Below are 7483 nucleotides of genomic sequence, written 5' to 3'. Positions count from 1 at the left end.
ATCATTTGAACACTGTGTATGTCAACACCTAAGCCTAACACGTGACGTCAGAGTTTGGACTTACTTTATTAAGAAATGAGATAGGATACTCCATAAATACGTATACCTACTGATCAGAAGTATGCGGAAGGCAAATTTTTAGCAGTCGGGCCCTACTTCTGGTCATTCTGAATTTTAAATTATTAATGCAGCACAAGCTGTAGTTTCTGATATATTACCAACGAAACCGATTTATTAACTGTATTAAGTGAGTAAATTATGCTCCTTCTCTTGTTCATTTGGTTGATGAATAATTTAACTGTATAAAATCCTTGCCATTTAATTGTTTTTTGAGTAGTTTAAATTTGTCTCCCAAAACTGTTTGATTTTGACCAAATCGGCGAACATACAATACATGTGATAAAACTAGTATTGCCGGTGCGTCAGCTTGGCACATCGCCAAGTTACACGTAAGGCCCGACTAAGATGGTGTGGTTTCTATTGGCCAGAGGAGAAGATAGGCGGGAGTGGAAAATTCCCTCAATGAAACAGACATGAGCAGACGACGAAGTTAGGTAAAGTACATTGTCAGCAGGCTAAGGTAATTTTTGATGATGAACTTTTAAAATAGGTTTTAAATTGCAAGTTTGCATTTAAAAGGAGAAAATTTTAAAGTTCTTTACTTCTTGTGTTATCTAGCTTCATAATCATGCTTTTATTTATATTTTTAAAAATTAATTTCCAAACATTTTAGTACTTTAATGATGTTAAATAAAGACACATTAAAACATCCATGACACGGAAAAACAAAAATAGACTGCGGCTTTAGTACTTGCTAATTCTAAATTTTCGCATCTTAAATGTTAATAAATAAACTACAAAAACTTTGCGACACTTTTCCATATCATGACGAAATAGTAACCTAGATAAGTAACACGAGTAAATAGTTTAAAAATCAAACCATCTAATGCTCTACTAATATGAACGAACTTTTTCATTTGCATATAACTTTGAAAGTTTCGAAGGATCACATTTCTGAAGGACCAATGTTTCGAAAATTGAACGTAAAAGCAATTGCACATATAGGGCTAATGTTCATTCTGGTTGTTATATAATACATAAACATTAATATGTGTATAATGTTATATCAGGGAAAATAGCCGATAACTTATTTATAACCATTCTAGAGACCTATATTATTGTTACCCGTAATGAAAGTTTCTAATCTTTTGAAAAATTATGTCAAAATTATCATAATATTATTATTATTATTTTAGGAACAGGATGGGAAAGTATAAGAAGAATAACACAAACTCCAGGTCTAGAGGCAAAAATTTCTCGGAATATCGAACCGTCCCCCTATGAAAGGCTTGTTACTGAGATACGCAGAATATCTTAACGTTCAAAACAATGTTAAAAATAATAATGATGACATAGAGTACACAGAAAAGTGACTAAGTTAGTATTAACTAATGGATCACTAGCTGAAAAACTATAAGCCTAAGAAGAAACAATCGGTCCAAGAAACTTGATACTGTAAGTGAAATTTTAATACTAATATTAGTATATAGCTACAATGGGCTACATGCATATCACAGGTATTGAAACCCGATTTTTAGCGTTATAAGCCTTCGTACTTACCGCTGAGCCACTGGGGGGTATCGGAGGTAAGAAACGAATAAAATATAGTGTATGAAAATATTACTTAAATAAAAAAATATCACTATTATTCAATACAATTACTAAAACTGCATTTGACTGTTTAGCAAATTTTTGTTGTCATTGACTCAATTTTGAGAAATTCCTCGATTTATACCAATATTAATCAAAGTATACAATAGCAATCTACACGCTCAGAATTTTACTTGTATGTTTTTTAATGTCCCTCCGGTGGCTCAGTGGCAAGTCTGAGGCCTTTTACCGCTTTGCGCATAACAACAAACAAACTGTACTCTTTGAATGGAAAGGAGAGTTATTACTACAAGTAAGACTAAATAGTGGACATCAAGATGATTAGATACCAATATATAATAGCTAAAGAACAACAAACCAGAAAAGCAGTTTTGCTGGCAGGTCTTTTAGTAGCTTGATTATGGGCGATTTGGTTGGTTGTTTGTAATTAAGCACAAAGCTACACAGTGGGCTACCTGTGCTCTGCCTACCACTGGTATCGAAACCCGGATTTTAGCGTTGTAAGTCCGCAGACATACCACTGTGCTACTGGGGGGGGGCAATTATGGGCGATGAAAAGGTAATATAATTTAGTTTATGATGGGCAACAATCAATTAGTTATATCTTATCACAAGTTGGAACTTTTACAGTAAGAAATATTTTTTTTTAACAGGTACGATGTCTCGATCACTGGTGCGATCACTCGAGTACACAAGTTTTAACGGTAAAGAAGCTTTTAGTATTTAAATCAACATTCCTATAATTTTACAAACCGTGTAATTCTTTTTAGTTTCAAAAACTTTTAGAAATACAATACTTCTTGTATAGAAAACCAGGCGCCTTAGTTTTAAAAACTCAGCTTGCACAGTTTTGAAAGCATTCTTTTTATAGGTTCAAACACCTAGTTCCCTAATTTCAAAAATCCAGTTTCCGTAGTTTCCTTAATACCAAAAACACAGTTTCTTTAGGTTCAAAAATTTAGTTTCCCTGGCACTAACCATGTTGATCTAGATTTGCCAAGCTGCTTTTACTCATCAATTTTAAAAATATTTTAAATCTTTTTCTTGCCGGTAGTAACAGCTAAGATGCTCTTATTCTGTGAAACAAATGACATTTTGTCAGCGTGAAGAAATTCAAATAACAGTACAAGCCATGATTGTTATAACATATAAAATTCTGGACACGCTGGAAATAAAACCCGTGTAGTATTTAATTTGTTTATTTGTTTTGAATTTTGCGCAAAGCTACTATAGGACTTATCTGCGCTAGTCGTCCCAAATTTAGCGGTGAAAGACTAGAGAGAAGGCATCTAGTTAACACCCCCCCCTTCCCCCACCATCTGTTGGGTAATTCCTTTACACGCGAATAACGAGATTGACCGTCACATTATAACGCTCTCATGGCTGAAAGGACGAGTATGCATAGTACTTTATTACGTTCTTTTTTCGAAATAACTTCGAGTTTTTGCAAGTAACAGTTCATTCTAGAAAACACTAGAATTTCCGAATGAAAAGGCGCAGTATAGTAACAAATAATTCTGTACTTCTTAGCTCGGGTATACTAATAGTGCGAATATATTAGTGACTTAAAGTTTTACGTATACTTATCATTCAGTCAGAAAACTCAAGGTAACAGTAACTTTAAGCTTTACACGTAACGTAATTTAATTACGTAGGAAAAGTCTTGTAGCGACTCATAAATTTGTGCGCCATTCAGCTGAGAAAGTAGACATATTAGAGACTTATAGTTTTACACGTTCCATACCTGCGAAAATAATAGTTTAGTAATGCAAATGGTAAACAAAAGTGACTACAGTGTTAAAAAACAAACAGAAAATAGTTCACTCAATAATATTGTGACAGTCGCTCAGAAGAAAATTGTCTCTTCATAGCTCTGATACAGTTGAGGCTATTTTGGTTTATTACAGACTGAAAATAGTCAGCTCAAGCAACAAGATTATTATTGAAAAGGATTTAGGAATGAACGTAAAGTTTGTTTTGAATTTCGAGCAAAGCTACACGAGGGCTATCTGCGCTAGCCGTCCCTAATTTAGCAGTGTAAGACTAGAGGGAAGGCAGCTAGTCATCACCACCCACCGCCAACTTTTGGGCTACTCTTTTACCAACGAATAGTGGGATTGACCGTCACATTATAACGCCTCCACGGCTGAAAGGGCGAGCATGTTTGACGGGACCCTCGACCCTCAGATTGCGAGTCGAGCGCCCTAACCACCTCGCCATGCCGGGCCTAAACGTAAAGAAGAATATGTAATGAAAGGTCAACCGCACTACACCTGCTTTACCCAGTGCCAACGAGGTTTTTCGTCCGTACCGTGGTTCATCAGGCCAGCCGGGATACGACAGACATAGTAAGGGGTCGATACGTTATTTATAACATAAATTATTTGAACAACAACTGTTTCGGTATGGACTAGATTAAGTTGGTGAACTGTAATTATCATCAATTACTGTGTTTTGATCATTACGCATCTGAATTATGTTTATAATTGTTATTACCATCAAGTTATTTACTTATATTAATTTACAACGTCAAAAATTGGGTTTCGATACCCGTGGTGTGAGGAGTACAAGATAGCCATTGTGTAGTTTTGCGCTTAACAACAACCAAATTTATTTATATTAATCCCAAATTTTTTATTATTGATATGATTTTTTATTTATGTTACTTGAATTAACATTAATAATTATTCAGAAGTATTCGGATTTACAATGCTAAAATCAGGGGTTTGATTACCCTCGGTGGACGCAGCAGATAGCCCGATGTGGTTTTGCTATAAGAAAAACACACACACACATCTCTTAATAAGAAGAAGTGGTGAACCAGTAATCTAGTCTCTTTTGGTCACGGAGCAGGTCAAGTGACCACAGCGTCCATGGGAAAAGGCTATATTAAAAACTTATAAGATAAATTAAAGAAAATATATAATTATATGTAACCACAGTGAGCTTAGAAAGCGACGGTGTAAAAGTGGTTTAGAGGTTTTAACATAATTTAAGTCAGGTAGCAAAGATGTGATAGTAGCTCAAAGATTGCATTGTCACTTAGCAACAGTTGTACAGGCGTACTGACGTTTTGGAGATTTTAATGTCAGTTTGTTAAGGCAGCAAAAACGTGATAGTAACTCGAAGACTCTATTGTTACTTTGCTTTGTAAAGCTACATTAACACTACTGCACTATCCGTCTTTAGTTTTGAACTGAGTTGCCGAGGAGAAGGTAGACAGTCAACAGCACCCACCGTCAAAGGGGAAGGCTATGGTCAGATAGCTCTTTTGTAACTTTGCGCGTAAATTCTAGAACAAATAGACAAGGATTGGAATTTTAGCTTGAACATAAGAAATTTGTTGGGTATATACTATTATATCCTCTACTGCAAATCTAGATCGAGGATTAACGTTATCATTAAAGAAAGGTGTATATATATAGCTAATTTTCTGTTTCACTTTTCTAACATCAGAGGCGCTGCTGACGAACGTTAGCGTGACTATTTACATGCTATTTTAATAAACTAAGAATAATCAATATGGACAGAAACTAATAAGTGCAATGTTATTTAACCTCTTAACACTTGGATTAGTGTGAACTGTTTGTTTGTATAGCCCAAAACTACACCATAGGCTATCTATGCTGTGCCCACCACGAGTATCGAAACTCGATTTTTAATGTTATAAGTCCGCAGACATTCCGCTGAACCACTAGAGCCAATTAGTGTGGATATATATATATATAAACAACATAATAAAACTGAAACTCAAAACCATGCCTCCGCTACTATTCCTTGATGTCGTCCTTAAGCCATAAAGGACAAGGCTTAATTAAGCTATAGACATTTTGAGGTTTACTATGCATGGTTTTCAAAATCAAGTAAAAACCTATTTAAATCTATCAACTTCATAGTCGCACTTTAGGAGAAATGCACACTAAGTTGTATTTATCAGTAATAATATTTTTTCTATAAGAATCGTTAATGCGCGTTAGTACACCGCAACTGAGCGTCGTGGATATGTTAAGGAAGTAACTTATGTTGCTTTTCCAGACGGAGATCCTTCTTGGTTATGTTGGTACTGTTCTCTGAGACACGTAGACGGCTTTTACCACTGATATTTATGCTCAGGGCGTTTCACCTGTTACAGAACGCCATACTTTGATTACCATGGCTGGAGTAAGTCTTATTTCAGGTCTTTTTTTCTGGATGGTCCTGGTACCCCAAGTTGATCCATATTCCTTCCTTTTCAATTATTGTTAATTACAAGAGATATCCTTGCCTCAGAAATTCTAAATCCCCGATCTGAACACATTTTTATGATGTGATGGTATGAATATTTTGCATTGGAAAGGACTGTTACATACCCTTCCCCAAAGCAATCAGTTTTCGGTGGCATCCAGTGCTGCGTTAAGGCACTGGTGGGCCCTGGGCGAAGTATAAACTAGCGCCCCCCTCCTGCTTATCATTGCTTTTAAGAAAATATCATACAATTTTATAAACAGTTTATTAGCAATAAAAAATTAGATAAATATAAAAGGAAAAAATATATATGTATTAAAAAACTGGTTTAATAATATCATTATTTTATTATACACTCATATTTTATTATATATTATTGTAATCGCAAAGCGCAGTGGGCTCCTGACGATGGTGGCCCCTGGGTAACTGTCCCTTTACCCATTAGATAAAACGACCCTGGTGACATCATATTACCTACGAATGCTAAAATGTCAAAAAAGTAGTTCTGATACATTCCATTTCATCGCGACTTTAGTTCGGCTGTGGTTGTCACGTGACTTGCTGTTTTGCATAGTCAGCATCATTTTTACACAGTGCACTCAACTCTTAATAGATTGATCATCAATTATCTTTGCAATAAAAAATAACGAGTTAAATCAAAGTACCATTTCTTCTTAATTCCGTACATTGTTTCTTGTGAAACTTTTCTCTCCATTCTTCTGTATTTATTTGTTATTCCTTACTATATATTTCTATTGATTAGTGGTTATAACTTACAGTTTTTATTATTGAGTGCAAGGTATTATTAAAGCACATAGAAACACAACTGTGATGGAAGTCCAGTCCGTTATTCTACTCCATAACACCATTCAAACAATGGTATGGATCTTTCTGTGTGTTTTTCAAGTATGTTTAATTAAAGCCTAGAAAGATTCTCTGATGCCCTTAAGTCGGATGTATACGTGATAACCGGAGTTTATTCCACGTTAATCAGTTAGGTACAGTTTTATGAAAATTCATCGATATCTGTTATTGTAAATCGATAGGTTGCGTCTAACGTGTATGTTAAAACAGAATACACTATACTTCCAACTATTGAGAGGTTTTTAAAGGCTTTCTTAGGGACAGTAAGTGCTCTAACACAAAGACCTGGGAACTAAGTTTCGACAGCGCCCCCTGGCTTGAAGTAGAAGGAAGCTGCACACCTGTTGGTGGTGTTAAAAGAAGATAGACCTGGTGGTTAGAGAACTCGACTCGCAACCTGCGGGTCGCAGGTTCGAATCCCGTCACCGATCTTTCAGCCATGACGGCATTTTAATGTGACGGTCAATCCTAGTATTCTTTAGTAGAAAGTAACACAAGAGTTGGCGGTGAATGATGTTGACTAGCTGCCTTACTTCTGGTCTATTACTTTTAAATTAGGGATGGCTAGCGCAGATAGCCCTCGAGTAGCTTTGCGCGAAATTCAACAAACAAATAATTACAAGAATAGTGTACTTTTCGGTTTGTATATATAACATTGAAGCAATGACTGTGGTTAAAGCATTTTTGTAGGCTTCATTTTATTAGCCCCCCCCCCCCCCCCCCC

The 7483-nt window shown here is 35.7% G+C and overlaps 1 long non-coding RNA gene across 2 annotated transcripts in view; it reads left to right on the top strand.

The window, feature by feature from the left end:
• Positions 1-410: 410 nt before the first annotated feature.
• The window catches only part of LOC111087093, an 18033-nt gene continuing 10960 nt past the window's right edge, over positions 411-7483 (top strand). Inside the window, exons 1-2 of one of the 2 annotated variants that reach the window (XR_002611816.1) lie at positions 411-554; positions 1257-1515. This is a non-coding gene — a long non-coding RNA (uncharacterized LOC111087093). Of the gene's footprint in view, positions 581-1256; positions 1516-7483 lie in introns of both variants that reach the window. The other variant, XR_002611815.1, reaches the window with a different exon arrangement.

This window comes from Limulus polyphemus, unplaced genomic scaffold (genome assembly GCF_000517525.1).
Source record: "Limulus polyphemus unplaced genomic scaffold, Limulus_polyphemus-2.1.2 Scaffold1729, whole genome shotgun sequence".
NCBI lineage: Eukaryota > Metazoa > Arthropoda > Merostomata > Xiphosura > Limulidae > Limulus > Limulus polyphemus.
This window is presented reverse-complemented; position numbering and strand designations above follow the sequence as displayed.